The sequence below is a fragment of the Triticum urartu genome, chromosome 5 (genome assembly GCF_003073215.2).
Source record: "Triticum urartu cultivar G1812 chromosome 5, Tu2.1, whole genome shotgun sequence".
NCBI classification, from domain to species: Eukaryota; Viridiplantae; Streptophyta; class Magnoliopsida; order Poales; family Poaceae; genus Triticum; species Triticum urartu.
Genome location: NC_053026.1, coordinates 444,465,855 through 444,483,326, shown reverse-complemented (window position 1 = coordinate 444,483,326; position 17,472 = coordinate 444,465,855).

The window sequence follows — 17,472 nt, the reverse complement described above, 5'->3', positions numbered from 1 at the left end:
TGGACTTTGGAAACCCAGTCACGAAGTCCATTTCAATGTGGTCAAACTTCCATTCTGGAATGGCAAGAGGTTGGAGGAGACCAGCTGGCCTTTGGTGTTCTGCCTTCACTCTTCTGCAGACATCACATTCATTCACGAATTGAGCGATCTCGCGCTTCATTCGAGTCCACCAATAAGCTTGCTTGAGGTCCTGATACATCTTCGTGCTCCCAGGGTGGATGGAGAGGAGAGAATTGTGAGCCTCGTTCATGATCACTTTACGAAGTTCACCTTTGGGCACAACAATACGATCCTCGAAGAAGAGAGTGTCCTTGTCATCAAGGCGGTAGCACTTGTACTTGTACTGACTCTTGGCAATCCCAATCTTCACCTTTTTCACCATAGCATCAAGAAGCTGGGCTTGGCGAATCTGGTCTTCTAAGGTAGGAGAGACTTGAAGGTTGGCGAGGAAACCTTGAGGAACAACTTGCAGATTCAGCTTGCGGAAAGCTTCACAAAGCTCGGGTTGATAAGGCTTGAGAATCAGACTGTTGCAGTAGGCCTTTCTGCTCAAAACGTCAGCAATCACATTGGCCTTGCCTGGAGTGTACTCAATACTCAGATTATACTCTTGAATCATTTCGACCCATCGAGTTTGCCTTAGGTTGAGATTAGGCTGAGTGAAGATGTACTTGAGACTCTTGTGATCAGTGAAAATGTCCACTTTTCTTCCCAATAGAAGATGTCTCCAAGTCAAAAGAGCATGCACAACTGCCGCCAACTCTAGATCGTGAGTGGGGTAGTTCTTCTCATTAGGCTTCAACTGACGAGATGTATAAGCAACCACTTTCTTCTCTTGCATCAATACTGCGCCAAGACCTTGGAGAGAGGCATCACAAAAGACCTCGTACGGCTTGGATTCATCAGGCGGAGTCAAAACTGGAGCAGTGATCAACTTCTCTTTCAAAGTGTTGAAAGCAATATCACACTCCAGAGACCAAACGTACTTGACGTGCTTCTGAAGAAGATTTGAGAGAGGCTTCGCGATCTTAGAAAAGTTTTCAACGAATCTTCGACAGTAGCTTGCGAGACCGAGAAAACTTCGGAGTTGCTTCACATTCTGAGGAGGTTCCCAATTCACAATTGCGGATACCTTCTCGGGATTCACAGAAATGCCCTTGGCAGAGATGATATGACCAAGATAAAGAACCTCATCGAGCCAAAATTCACACTTGGAGAACTTGGCATAGAACTGATGTTCCCTGAGCTTATCAAGAACCAAACGCAAGTGCTTGGCATGATCTTCCTTATTCTTGGAGAAAACCAGAATGTCATCGAGATAGACCAAAACGAAGTCATTGGTGTAGGCATTGAAGATGAAATTCATCATGCGAGAGAACGTCGGAGGAGCGTTGGCGAGGCCAAAAGACATGATAGTGTATTCATATGAACCAAAGCTTGTTCTGAATGCTGTCTTGGGAATATCTTCTTCACGAATGCGAATCTGGTGATAACCCATACGGAGATCAAGCTTGGAGAATACTTGGGCACCTTTGAGTTGTTCGAACAGCTCATTGATGTTGGGAAGTGGGTATTTGTTCTTGATGGTCTTCTTGTTCACTGGACGGTAATCAACACAAAGTCGGTCCGTTCCATCCTTCTTCTTCACAAAAAGAACACCACAACCCCACGGAGAAGTACTAGGCCGGATGAGACCCATTCTTTCTTGCTCATCGAGTTGCTTCTTCAGCTCCTTCAACTCTTCAGGTCCGAGCTTGTAAGGACGTTTGCACACAGGTTCCGTGCCAGGCTCAAGTTCAATAACGAATTCAACTGGCCGGTGCGGAGGCATTCCTGGGAGCTCTTCTGGAAAGACGTCTTGATATTCGCAAACGACTGGAATTTGCGAGATGGCATCCAATTCACCCTTCTCATTGAGAGAAAACAGACGGATAGTATTATCCCGAGCGGCAAAGACAATTACATCCTCAGACGAATGAGTCAATTGAATCTGCCTGGCAGCACAATCAAGATGTGCCTTGTGCTTAGAAAGCCAATCCATTCCGAGAATAAGATCAATATCCGAGTTACCGAGAACAATTGGGGAAGAAAGGAACTTGTAGTCACCCAATGTGATAGTAACCTCAGGGACGCAGGTGTTAGCTGTCATCTGCTTGCCCGGTGACACAATTTGCAAGGAACTTTGCAGATACTGATAATCACACTCATACTTTGATGCAAAAGGTTTGGAAATGAAGCAATGCGATGCACCCGTGTCAAAAAGAACTTTTGCAGGAATATCATTAACAGGAAGGTTACCCATGATCACATCTGAGGAGTCCTCTGCCTGAGCTGCATTCACCATATGACCTTGGTGAACTTGGGGTTATGCTTGACCACAGCTGTACTTGCCGATCTCACAGGAGGAGGAGGAGGAAGACGCCTCTGGTTGAAACACTTGTTGGCATAGTGACCCTTCTGTTGGCACTTGTTGCACGTGACCTCTGAAAGCGGACGGTGATACGGAGCACTCGATCTTGGAGCTTGAGACGAAGTCTTGTTCTGAAAAGCCTGGGTTGGGTGGGTGGGAAGAACCACTGCCACCTTTGCTCTTCTGCTGATACGGCTGACGGAACGGAGGAGGAGGAAGCCAAAACTTCTGCTGCTTGGCCACTTGAGTAGAGGAAGAAGGAGTAACATCTCTGACTCGCTTCCTGGAAGCATCACACCTCAACTGAGCAGCCTCTTGCTTCAGTGCCATGTTGTAGAACTCATCGTACCTCAAGGGCTCAAAGAGAACAAGAGCGAGCTGAATATCTTCTCTGAGACCACCCCTGAACTGATATATCATGCTCTTCTCATCAGGCACGTCCTGCTTGGCAAAGCGGGCAAGCTTCTGGAACAATTTGTTGTAGTCATAGACAGACAAAGAGCCTTGCTTCAGATTGCGGAATTCCTCACGCTTGCTTTCAACCACGCTCTGCGGAATGTGATGAGCTCGGAAATCTCGACGGAAATCATCCCAAGTGATAACACGTCCACCTCTGGAATCCTTGTACTGCTGGAACCATTCTGCAGCTTGATCTTTGAGTTGGAAGGAAGCGAACTTGACAAAGTCCTCAGGCCTGACGTTGCTGCACTCGAAATGCTTACACAGATCCACAAGCCAATCGTCAGCATCGGTTGCCTCAACACAATTGCTGAAAGTCTTTGGCCCGTTAGCAAGGAACTGGTTGAGTGTAGCAAAGTGACTCTGATTGCTGCCTTGATTCCCTTGACTGCCTTGATTGCGCTCTTGGAAATTTGCATGATCAGCTGAGTGTTTGCATTGGTTGCGGCCATCACAGCTTGCCATGCCTCTGGAGGAGGTGGAGGCGGTGGCGGATCTTGATTCTGGTTCTGACTGGTGCTCTTAGCGGGAGCCATCCTGAAGAGGTTGACCACCGTTAGCACATTGACAGATAAATATTGAAGCTGAATCCAACGGAATGAAAATTGCAACATATAGTCTTCACATCCGAACAAAATGAACGAATGCATTCCTCTTCAAATGGTCACATATCCATAAATTGAGAAGCCACGTAGAATTAAGGTAGAGAAATAAATCAACAAGGTACGGATCAAGAACGAATAATCGGTAAGAAATCCCAATCTCAAACCAATATCCGTGGAAGAAGAACTAGAGCTACTAGAATTCCCACCTATGAAACTCCCGAACTTTTCCGGTTATGCAATCAGGTGTTGGGGATACAGGGGAAGCATAATATCTCACCCAAACTAGCAAATCCTACATCCAGCTGTATCCATCCTTCAACACATAACCAAGAAAACTTCGGAAACCATCTACCTCAACCTTCGAAAAGCATCCGTTATACAAGTTATGGCGATACTCCCGAACTCCCGCCCCAGTACTGGGTGGCGTCGAGGTTATCTCACCAACGAACTGCATAAAAGAGATTTTCGATGTCGGCGAACATATCTCAAGTATTCCAGAATTGCAACGATAAAATTATGATGACAACACCTCAGAGCTCAACTCCCCGGGACACTTCCACTAAACCCCTGACAGGAGGCACCAAGACAATGTCTCATCATAAGCCATCGGAACAAATCCAAGATACTCGCGTGATCCTAAAATTTTTTTTAGTGAAATTTGAGAAGAGAAGAGTCAAAACTCTACGTCAGGATGCCTTACCAGAGCGATGAGGAGACTGGGAAGTAAAAGAATTCCTAAGCTCTCCGATATATAATTCCTAAAGACTCAAAACATTTTTCTAGACACAACTCGGCTGCTAAAAACGATCAAGCAATGGGGATCCTAAGGTCGGGGAAGGCTCTGATTACCAACTTGTACCGCCCTCGATGCGGCTATAGCTCCCACGTGTCGAGGCATCACTTAGAGACATAACCGCATTGAAAGCAATGTCGCAAGTCAGGCAATCATTACAACATCCCATGTAATACATAATAAAAGGGGGAGATACATAGTTGGCTTACACTCGCCACGTCACATCAGAGTACATAAATAACATCCATCATACAAGCACTCATGGCCCGACTACGGCGCCAAAATAGAAGAAAACCCAACATGCGACAAGGCCCTGAATCAAACCCCAACTAGGCACCACTACTGATCATCAGGAAAGGAAACATAATAACGCTGAGAGTCCTCGTCGAACTCCCACTTGAGCTCGTACTCGTCACCTGGAGCGGAATCACCTGGACCTGCATCTGGAGTTGTAGTATCTGTGAGCCACGGGGACTCAGCAATCTCGCACCCTCGCGATCAAGACTATTTAAGCTTATAGGAATGGATAAGGCAAATATATGTGGAGCTGCAGCAAGCGACTAGCATATGTGGTGGCTAACTGATACGCAAAAGGGAGCGAGAAGAGGAGGCAAAGCGCGAGCGAGAATCTAGAGGAACAACCTGCGCAAGCATAACTCCAACACCGTGTCCACTTCCCGGACTCCGCCGAGAAGAGGCCATCACGGCAACACACACAGTTGATTCATTTTAATTAATTAAGGTTTAAGTTATCTACAACCGCGGGCACGGCTTTCGAAAGTTCAATCCCTGCAGGGGAGTCCCAACTTAGCCCATGACAAGCTCTCACGGTCAACGAAGGAATAGACCTCCACCCGAGACACACCGATCAGACTCGGCAACCCGGTACAACAAGACAATTTGACAGGTTAAAACAAGACCAGCAATACCACCCGAATGTGCCGACAAATAACGATAGGAGCTGCACATATCTCTTTCTCAGGGCACACTCAGATGAGCGCTCCATACAACTAAAACCAAACCTCGAGTTTCCCCGAGGGGGCGCTGCACAGGACTCTAGTTTGGACCAACACTCAGAGGAGCACTGGCCCGGGGGGGTAAAATAAGATGACCCTTGAGTCTGCAGAACCCAAGGGAAAGAAAAGGATAGGTGGCAAATGGTAAAACCAAGGTTGGGATTGCTGGAAAATCTTTAATCAAGGCGAAATATCAAGGGGTTCCCATTATAACCCAACGGCGTAAGGAACGCAAAATCCGGGAACATAACACCGATATGACGGAAACTAGGGCGGCAAGAGTGGAACAAAACACTAGGCGAGAGGCCGAGCCTTCCACCCTTTACCAAGTATATAGATGCATTAAGATAACATGGCAATATAATGATATCCCCAACAAGTAAATAAATGATGTTCCAACAAGGAACGGCCTCCAATCTTCACCTGCAACTAGCAACGCTATAAGAGGGGCTGAGCAAAGCGGAAACATAGCCAATCAACGGTTTGCTAGGACATGATGGGTTAGAGGTTGACATGGCAATTAGGAGGCTGACAAGCAAAAGGTAGGCATCGTAGCATTGGCATAGCAAGAGCGAGCAAACTAGCATAGCAAAGATAGTAGTGATTTCGAGGGTATGGTCATCTTGCCTGCACAGTTGTCAGAGTTGACTGGATCCTCACAAGCAAACTCAACGGGCTCCTCGGTAGAGAACTCGTCTCTCGGATCTACCCAAACAAGACAAACAAGCAACAAGGATACAATCAACCACGTGCAAGACCAAGCAATAAGATGAAATGATGATATGCTATGCGGGATGCGATGCGGGATGCAAAATGCAAGATATGACAGGAAATGCATGAACATGGCCTCAACTTGGAATTCCAAGGGTGCCACTGGAAAGATGAGATGAAATCGCTTGAAAACGATATAAAGATCATTGGAATCGGAGTTACAGTTTGGAAATGGCAAGCGTTTTAAGATATGACACCGGTCTGCGATTTACAGCAAGTAGGCATCTAAACGCAACGAAATGAACATGCTACAGCCATCAAACATGACAACAAAAGACATGGCAGGGATGTACACAAGATGCTTAACAAAAGACTAGCACTGAGTCACGGCCAATTCACTCATTATGAGGTTCAAACAAGCATGGCAAAAACGCAAATGCAAAATAGATTCCAGACTTAGTGAAATTAACACTAGTCTGAAATTTCAGATCACGAAGCCCTCTTCGGAGCAGCAAAACAACATGATACATGACCTGATTAAGACAAGTAAGAACATGGCATGGAGCTACTCAACAAGCTTAACAAAAGTCCCAAAGTGACCTGGGGCCAAAAGGGATCACAAAATATATAACGGGCACACGAACATAGCTAAAACACAATCAGTTTTCAGACTTAGTGAAAACTGAGACATGCTGAAATATAACTCACGAAGGCATGTAAACGAGCTCGATGCACTCACCACGTGCAAGTCATGGCAAGGCAGGCATACATCCATTAAGAAGGCACAAAATACAAGCTAGACATGGCAAGAACAATGGCATAGCATGCACGGATCAACTACAACAACGCCGGCAAAATCGCAAACGAGTTGACGATCTGCCCAGATTCACCACGAAGCAAAAGTAGAGCTCGATTGACTCAAGCTATGGTGCTCCATAATTGCAAGAAAGACATGGATGGATAGAGCATAACATGATTAACAAAACTCCTTTACTGATCATCCTCAAAAGAGGCACGGATCACTAGGAAACAAGCTGAACATATGGCATCATGAACTAAATAATCCCAGACTTAGTGAAAACAACTAAGTCTCTGAAAACAGATTTCCCGGGTGCCTCACTTTGCAAGCTTGCACAAGTCACCACACACATCCTAAAAATGCATGGGTTGCACCTCTGGAAAGAAGACAAAATGCTAACAAAACATATGAAGGACTCACAGGCATAGCATGCACACAATAATCATGGCAAAAATGACAAAAGTCTAAGATGAACTAGCAGATCTGACAATTAACTCACGAAGCCTCCTTCTAACAGCATTTCGGGCATCAAGATGAACTCAAATGAAAATGATGCAATGAATGAAATGATGTACTCGTCGAGGCGAACATTTTGATATATATATGTCCCAAAACGGAGCTACGGATGCAAAGTTACGGGTGGTCAAAGATTGCATAAAATTAAGTACGGGAGAGGAAGTCAACCCTCTATTTTTCAGATCTGGATTTGCACGCGGTTCGAGGAACCGGAGTTCGCACTGTAGCAGCTCGCCGGACTTGGAGCTCGCGGTGGCCGGACTTGCCGGACGGAGGAGGAGGACGACGAGGGGAGGACCGGAAGCCGGGGCGGCGGCGCCGGCTCGTGGAGGCGGCGGCGGTGGCCCGCCGTGTGCGACGGCGAGGCGAGGCAGCCGGCGGCCGGGGCGTGCGGCGAGGTCCGCCGGCTCCGGGCGGATGGCGGGGCGGCGGCGCGCCGGTCGGCTCGGGGAGAAGGACAGGCGGCGCGGCGGCGGAGTGGCCGGTCGGGCGCGGGAGCGGGCTGGAGATGGGCTTCGGGCCCGGCGGCGGTGGCGATGTGGACCGGGCGGCGGGGCGAATCGTGGCGCGCCACGTGGCGGCGACAGGCGGACGATGTCCGTCGGCGGGAATGTGTCCGGCGGCGCGGGTGGGATTTTTAGGGTTCGGAGGTAGGGGAAGATCCGAAAAACGGGGGGTGTATATATAGGCATAAGTGGAGCTAGGAGAGTCCAAATGAGGTGCGGTTTTCGGCCACGCGATCGTGATCGAACGCTCTAGGACATGGAGCAGAGTTTGGTGGGTTTTGGGCCAAATTGGAGGGGTGTTGGGCTGCAACACACACGAGGCCTTTTCGGTCCCTCGGTTAACCGTTGGAGTATCAAACGAAGTCCAAATGATACGAAACTTGACAGGCGGTCTACCGGTAGTAAACCAAGGCCGCTTGGCAAGTCTCGGTCCAATCCAGAAATGTTTAATCCCCACACACGAAAGAAAGCTAGAAATGGCCACCGGAGGAGAACGAAGCGCCGGAATGCAAAACGGACAACGGGGAAAATGCTCGAATGCATGAGATGAACACGTATGCAAATGCAATGCACATGATGACATGATATGAGATGCATGACAACGAAACAACACACGGAGACAAAACCCGAACCCGAGAAATAAATATAACTTAACGCCGGAAACGGCAAGAGTTGGAGTACAAATTGGGAAAGTTACATCCGGGGTGTTACATCTGCACTCCTGGAGATCTCTATGAACCTGGCTGTCAGCTTCACAGTGAAGCTATGGAGAACATCTTTCAGAAGCCTGAACCGAACATGAGTCAGATGCTCAGTATGATGAAGCCCTTGCCACAAGATGCTGCATATCCTAAGGAGTTCTTTGTTGAAGACCTTGAGTATCTGCCAAGGACTATCTATCACATCATAAGGCGAACTCTCTGGCCCATCAAAGGACATTCTCCACATGCCAAGCTGGAAGGTGCAATGAAGACTTTGGTCTTCTATATTCTTCATGGCAAATGCTTCAATGCACAGGACTTCTTCATCCGCCAAACTTGCTGCATCAGGATCTGATCTTTTTGGCTTGAAGTTCTACGCTCCATGGATAATGCAGCTGATTAAACTCCACTCAGCTATCTCATATCAGCCATCTGCTCGCAATCATCAGATCTTTCTGCCTGATGTGGATATGTCCGTTGAAGCCATTTATCCAGAGCCTGCCAAGGAACCTCTTAGTCTTCAGAATGCAGAGCATCAAAGTTTCACTCAGAACATTGAAGGAGTTGAAGCAGTCACTCGTGTTTATCCTCTGGCTGGACACACGTGCACCTCATCGTGCCCTTACTGAAGCCACCGAAAGCACTATTGCCCAATGACCCAAGAAGCGATCTCGTGTTCTCAATGACCGAGAGCTTCTGGTGGCTCTTCATCAGAAACAGGATAGGCATCATGACTGGCTGAAGCGCCAAATGCAAAGCCTCTTGGTGGATGTCAACCGCATTCGCAATCTTGCCACCAAGAATGCCTTTGTTGCCCATGAAACCTCTCGACGCACATGGAAAGGGCTGACGCTTATGTGCTCTGAAGATGATCTTCAAGAGGATGGCTTCTCTGAACGCTTCAAGTTTGACTCCACACCTCCTCGAAGGGCAGTGCTGCGACGAACTCCATCTCTTGAAGACTCTGAGTTCTCTTCCTCTGCTGCAACTGTGAATGCCAGAGTGATCGAGGACGAAGACGATGCTACTTCACCGCCACCTCCTTCAGCACGCTTCGACACTGCTCCAAGTTCTTCTGCACCGCCGAACACCACCGACGACCCTGCTGCTTCACCTACTCTTCATGGGAACGAGTAGATGCTCTATGTCTTCAAACCTTTTTGGTCCTTACTGACAAAAGGGGGAGAAGCATATGAGTTTGATAGTCTTCAAGCGGGTCCATATGGGCGGTTGCTTTATATTTTGCCAGTGTTTACAACTCTCGTTTTGATACATTTGGTTCTTTGAGTTGTAACACTTAAACTCGATGGTCGTCTGCTACTTTTGCCACTTGTGATGCGATGATAAATTCCGCATGTGCGACGATAAATTCCGCACTTAGATCATTTTGCAGACGTCCATTTTCCATTATGCATGTCATTATCTTCACATACCTTCACATGCATAATGGATTGTCATCATAAGTTGAAGAGGATCTCCACAAGTACAACCTGCCATGTGCATTTGCATTCCAAAAGCAAATTACTTATATGCACATCTTCAGGGGGAGCCCTTGCAACTTATGAAGACAATTCCTTATCCTTTACAATTTCACATATTATATTCCCCGTTGAAAACTTCAACTAGTTTGTCATCAATCACCAAAAAGGGGGGAGATTGTAAGTGCATCTAGTGCCACCCCTAGTTGGTTTTGGAGTATTGACGACAAACCTAGTTGAGGGACTAATGTGTTTGTGAGAATTGCAGGATAACACAAGTAGAAGTCCCTCATTGATTCGGTTTTCCTACCAGAGATGACCCCTAAAAATGTATGAAGACATTGAAGTCAAAGGTGGTATATGAAGATATTCACATTGAAGACTATGACAAGAGAAGACATCGCATGAAGCCTATGGAGCTCGAAGACTTAGATCTTTCGTAGTTCTTTTTCTTCTTTGTTGAGTCATAGGAACCACCGTACTGTTAAGTGGGGTCCAAGAGAACCAGTCAGAATGACTGAAGTGATGCTTAACCAAAACCTATGTCTTCGAGTGAAGACTATGAGAGCGATCTTGTCCAGAGTCGGAAGTCAGCTTTGCTTGTAGCCCAAGTAAAGTTGCGTGTGTTTGAAATCTGACCGTTGGAACACGTGTCAGTTCCTTAGTGACCCAGGGTCATTTCGGACAAATCAGGTCGGGTTGCCTAGTGGCTATAAATAGCCCACCCCCTACAACCATAAACGGTTGGCTGCTCAGAGTTAGTACGGCTTTTGTCGTTTGAGAGCAACCCACCTCGAAGCCTTTGAGAGAGAATTCCTTGCGAGGATAAAGCCCTAACCACCCAGAGCCAAAGAGTGTTAGGCATCACTTAAGTCTTCTTGTCTGTGTGATCTGAAGACTTATTACACTTGAGGACTGTGATCCTCCAGCCGGTTAGGCGTCGCGTTCTGAGCATCCAAGAGACATTGTGGATTGCCGGTGAACGAAGTCTGTGAAGGTTTGGGAGTCTACCTTGAAGACTTACCAGAGTGATTGGGCGAGGTCTGTGTGACCTTAGCTCAAGGGGAATACGGTGAGGACTGGGTGTCCTGAGCTGCGTGTTCAGGACTGGGTGTCCGGGACTGTGTGTTCTCAGGTTTAAATACCTAGCCGCCCTAACCAGACGTACAGTTGTCACAGCAACTGGAACTGGTCCAACAAATCATTGTCTTCAACGAGTCACTGGTTTCATCCTTCCCTTCCCTTTACTTACTGTTGGTCCTTGTGAAGTCATTGTATGATTGCATATCTTTTGTCTTCACTGAGTGACTGCTTGTTCTGATTGGCTTCAATATCTTCCTACCTGATCTTACTGCCTAGCTGCTATTAGTCATTGTGCTTTCACTTCATTGAATACTTGACTATGGCTTGCCTAGTGTAGTCTACCTTCCGCTGCATGATAATAGGTTTATTTCTATCGTTTGTCTTCGAAACTTCCATGTTTTGAAGACTTTCATAAAAATTCTATTCACCCCCTCTAGTCGATATAAGCACTTTCACTTCTCAGAGCAATCGCTCCATGCTCGATACTTCTTGTACTGGTCTTTTATGATAGAAGACTATTGAATTCAAATGGGATTTATTGGAAAGAATTAAACGCAACACTGAAGATTGGGACCTCGACGAAGGTAAGGAGTCAGGTATACACCTTAAGTTTGATTGTGTTAAATCTTTTATGGATACCGATGCTTTTCGTGATTTTAGCACTAAATATGGACTTGACTCTGAGATAGTAGCTTCTTTCTGTGAATCCTTTGCTACTCATGTTGATCTCCCTAAGGAGAAGTGGTTTAAATATAATCCTCCCATTGAAGTAAAAGTAGTTGCACCTATTAAAGTTGAAGAAAAGACTATCACTTATAATGATCCTGTTGTTCCTACTGCTTATGAGAAACCACCATTTCCCTGTTAGAATAAAGAATCATGCTAAAGCTTCAACTGTGGTCAACAAAAGTAAATTAAGACACCTAAATCCCTGAGTCATATTAAAACCCCGGACGCCGCACACGCCGAGTGGTAGGACCCCCCTAAGAAGCAGATAGTCATGCAATATTCAATACCAGAGTTATGAACCTAGCAAACATTGTAACTTTATAGGCTTCGAATATTACAGTTGACAACTAAACATCAACATGTGCCATACTGTATGATTTGGAGGAGCTTGGTCTCTGTGTCACCCTATTTTATGCTAGACATGATGATGAATACCATAATCTCTCGAGGTGGGGCATTGTTAAATTATCTCATTACAACTTCCTGTGCAAGTCTGGGCGATAGAGAGAGCCTTTTGCCTACAGTTTGTACCGTAATTATCGGGTGGTCTCATGACCACGCTTGATTGCTCAAAAATAATATCATAGGACCTGTGCACATATCGGCCGACTTGTCCTTAGTTAATTTCCAATTAAAATATCATACTTGACTGTTCATTTAATTTCTTCTAGGTTATGCCCTAATCATGGGCTTGGAGGTACTGCAATCCCACTATCGGTGTGATTTACTGCGCTGACCAAAGATGCTAACATCCTGCCGACAGTTCATCCGTACTATTAAGCTTTACCAGTTAGTTTAGTTAGTGTATTGGATCAACTGACTATGCTCTCTGTACATCATCCTGCTGAGATATCTTGCTGGGACTATGCCAAGACGGCCATTTGGATCGTTAATAATACAATATATAAGATCTTGGGTGCCATTGATATTAAGAATCTACCTCGAAGTTGTTGCGATTCCCACCTATTATACTTTGTCAGCGGCAGGTATTCGAGGCATCGTTTCTGCTTTGTATGATCATGTAGTCAGTATCTGCCATCATGAATATGCACCCAGGTTGACTTAAGTGTTTCGAACCGATGCTTGCGGTGTTGCCTGTCTCCTGTGCTTACTCGCCAAGATTGCCCCGATGTGTTGTTTGCTGAGAACTTATGACGGTAAAAGGGGCACATCATTGCTGTTACTACCGGTCATCCCCCTTTGACGTTAGCCCATTTTCTAACCTAGTTGTTGAGCCGAAACTATCTCGGGTTGTCCTCCCTATAAATGTGTTATCAGACTTTTTGTATGGTTCGGTACCCTTCCTATATCGAGATGGAATCTCAAAGTGAGTGAGCCACGTCATTGAAATAATGTTCATATAACTGCTTATATTGGCAGATCAAGGAAGTGGCAAATAAGAGAGTTATATAGTATGATTCTGCTTACCGAAGATAATTAGGGGATTTGTTCGGCGTGAGTGTTTAAATTTGGTATGCTACATTTTCTTCGAAAGATTGCCTATTCCTTATCTACTTCTGTTAAGGATCAAAATATAAACTCCCGCATGATTAAAGTAAAGGTTCCACTGAAATTCGTTGTGTCGTTTGCGTCTATTGATCTAAAGCACTATATTGGCATATTTATTATTGGCGCTTGGCCTCTTAATTTTGCTCGTAGAACCAACTACGATACTTCTCTCAAGGACTGAAGTTGGCTTATTATCTAGCATGGACAACTATATTCATGATCCTCTTAGCGTATGAGCAGGGAGAAGCCAACGGCTCGTGATGGAGGAGACGCCCATTGGGAAGTTAAAAGTTGGCGATGAAATGATCACAGATTATTATTGAATGTTAGTTAATTGGATAAATGCAAATGCAATAGGGAAAATTAAGCAGATCGACAATGTCATTTCATACTCATTAAAAAACATGGGACACTCTATATCCTCCGAAAAGTCACTAAATGCAAGCTTGCTGGTGGTGTCGTCAACATCTCTCTTAAGGGAGATTATTCATCTTTGCCTCACTACCCGAGAAGTGGTTATTTTATCGTCACATGTGTTCTTTTTGCACGCTTTTTAGGATCCGCCCATTTGGCAAAGTCGTTCCTTGTATTTACTTAGCTACTTAACACACTATTATATAGGCTTTAGAATTTTGCATGAGAAAGTGTAGAAATGGATCAATTAAGCTCGGATAGCTCTGATCTTCTCTCGTTATATATAACTATCTGGTTGGCTCCACTCCTTTGCAAGAGTGCCATGAAGAAGAGATCACAGCCATTAGTGAAACGGAGACCTCGAAGCGATAGTTAGCTCCGCGCTTTAGAGGAGGATCGAAGGAGCTTGAAAGCCGTAGGCTAGCACCCGCTTTCTGGACTGTGAAGTTATGTGACTCGATTGACAGGATCTTTGAAAAGGTGAGTGTGTGCTATGTCCTCAAAACTCTCAATGTGAGCTCAGACACAAATTTAAATTTGGGAGAAAGAGGCACGACCGAATTTTTCTATATTTCCAAGATTATTTGTATACTCGCACCAGATTGGACGCCACCCTGAAAAACAATCCCTTTAGATACTGTTTGAGATAACTGCATCAAGTTTTTACTTACCGTTTTTGCGTTTTCCAAGCGTTATAGTACATTTAAACTATTTGTGGTATTTTAGCACAACGTCCACAGTGGCAACGCCGGACAAACCTGTTAAGATTCGCGAAAACATTCTCGGATATTGAAAATTGTATGGCATTTCGGGTAATGTATATAGAAGAATATAGATGATCTATAATCAGGGGCTTCCAACTTATTTTGAGGGTGTCCCGGCTCCTGCATGCCGGTTTCATCTCCCTAACGATTTATTCCCGTTGCTCATCAGTGACTTATGATTGGCGGGATAGGGTAGGTGCATAGGGAAGTGCAATACGCGTCCCATGCGATAGTTTCTGTGGCTTTCCACAAGGCTATCGCATGGTTAAGCCAGGCCTCAGGAGTTAAGTAAAGCTTCGTTGCACATAAACTGATCTGTACTACAAATGATCAGCGTGGAATATTAAGAATCTTGCGCGACAGAAAGCTCGTATTAGATCTACATCTAGTTAAATGTGGGACGTAGTGAGACTGTTCATACGATTGTCGAGAGTGTTTATATTACGGGAGCTTTACCCTCCGCAAGATTTACTACAGTGAAAACTCCTAACAACGAAAAGACGGAGGGGATCCTACATACCTAGTCTCTCGTCCAGCTTCTCCCGTGTTACAGCTGCCATATCTGAAATCGTGCATAAAGTGAAGGAATTAGTCCTTTAATAAAAACACCCTCTAGCCATGATCCTAATTTTGTTCGCTCTCATTGCTCCGCTAAATGCGTATATTCTCGAGGCCTGCCTCTTCTTCAGAAGGCACCGCCTGTAGATGCTTCACCAACAAGGTTTGTGGTCATTGTCTAATATGACAAGAGACAACCCTTGTCTTATTCGTACTTTAGGCCCCTTATTCAACAAGGGTTTAGGCCTTAATGTCGATTAGGTGTCCAAATCCGTAGTCCCGGCTATCTTCTGGTAGGGGTTCCTTGAATACTGCTGCGTCTAGGGCGATGCGATAAACAACCGAGGCGCATTGAACCCTCTATGTTCTTCACCCAGGTTCGGAACCGCTTTGGTTATGGGAGGGTACACTGAATCCCACGTTCCTAGTCTTCGTCATATGAGGATTCGATCTATTTTGAGTGGGGTATAACAAGAGTTAAATCTCTAGAGACCGTATGATCAAGTGAGATGGGTTTCTTCACAAAACTCCCTTAGGAATCGTAGGCCATATGGTGTGTCTTTCCGATATTATCTCTTGGTAATTTTTCTCTATGACCTTATTAAACTTGCATGTACCGTGTTTGCTTATTTATAGACAAGACACCGAGCCCTGTTAATGATTTAGGCTTTTAGGCAGGGATGGATAACGATGAAAGAAAGTTTCATCTTTGTTCCATTATAGAGTGTGAGGGAGAGTAGCTACATATTCCGCATCGCACAAGTGACCACTGCTCTATGGCGCCTTCTTCATCGCCAGGAAGGTAAGTTGTCTTGGTGCCGGCTACGGAACACAAGTTTCGTATAACAAAAAGAAGATCTTCAATATGTATTCTCATTAGGTCAGGAGTTACGACGGCTCATCTGAGGTATAGAGGTCTACGATACCAGACCTATGCGCTCGGAACAATCCGCCGTAATTTCAATGGGATCCCCATCGTTGACAGAATAAGGCCTCGTTGCGTGACAGTCCCACCCGGCTTCATTCAGAGACGATGAGCTCCGTCAAGTGACGCAGATATGTTCTGGTCTGGCATTTGTAACAGAGAAAGCGGGTTTTCTCCCTTTCTGCTCCATACGAGGGTGATCTCCTCATTAGAAGATTTTTATACATACAGAGAGGTTTCGATTAAAAGGGGGACTTGCTTCATCCGGAAACTCATTTGCAATCTACTAAGTGTCGGACATATTGCCTGAGGAATAATATACAAAAGCAATGCCGACATTCCTACTGGTCCGATACTGACGTGAACATGCAACCACAGACAAGTCTCTTTATTTCGAGAACAATACTTTATAATAGTCACCTCCTTCCTGCTGCGTTTCTTTTGAGGATCTGGATGATTCACTTGTCAGTTGTATACTTGCGTCTAAGTTCAGAAGAATATCTGACTTCGTAATAGCAACACAAGACCTCGCGTTACTGCTCAATCTATATCTACGTATTTGGCAAGCTCTAATTGTCTCAGCCCCAAACCCGCGTCAGTCTATGGGATGATACGGCGGCTTGGGAGATTTATAAGCTGAGTCCCTTTACTACATTAAGATTATTAGTTTGGCGGGCGCATAGAGTCGCTTGGTCCACTGTCAGTGATGCTTTAAAGGGTGGGATTATATGAGTACCTCTCTAGCCGGTGGTCTGTCTACTTAGGCCGACACACCTACTTGGCGACTTCCTTTGTGACTACTAATCCAAAAATTTTCCTGAAAGCTGATCTTCTGTCAGATACCAGTCAGGTGCTTCCCAAATAGTATTCAACTCTTCGGCCCAATGCCTTAGAGAAATTATGGCCCCACTTACTGACCAAGCATTCTTAGCAGGTTGTATTTGCTTGTGATGAAGTCTCTTCAACCTCCCTCTCTGATTCTGAAGAGTGAGTAACTCTTCACACTTGGATCATGGTTGCTATTTACATTTATTTTATAGGAATAAGGTATAAGATCCCTGAAGAGGTTCTGCTTTATTAGAGGGGTTCTCTTGCTTTTACAAGGGAAATTTGGATTTCTTGCCACCATTAATGATAGACCAGGGAACCTGGAGCCTCCGTTGCAGACAGACTTGTCTAAACGTTAGAAAATGTATGGATTGACCCAAACTTATCTGGTGTTCCCTGAATGATCGATTAGGTTTCCTGTCTTCGTATTCGGTACACAATTCAAATAGTGCGCTACATCATTGGCTTCCTCGTGATTTCCTGGCGCCCGATGGTGGGGTTATGTTATCCCTCGGCTTACATTACATTGTTGCTAAATTTATTACCACCAGTTTCATACTCAACCAGGCAAAAGAAAAAGGGCACACCTCACTACAAAAGTTCTTACCCTTCATTCCGCCATTTTGTCCGTAGAAAGCGAGGGACCAGGACAATTTGGTGAAGCCTGT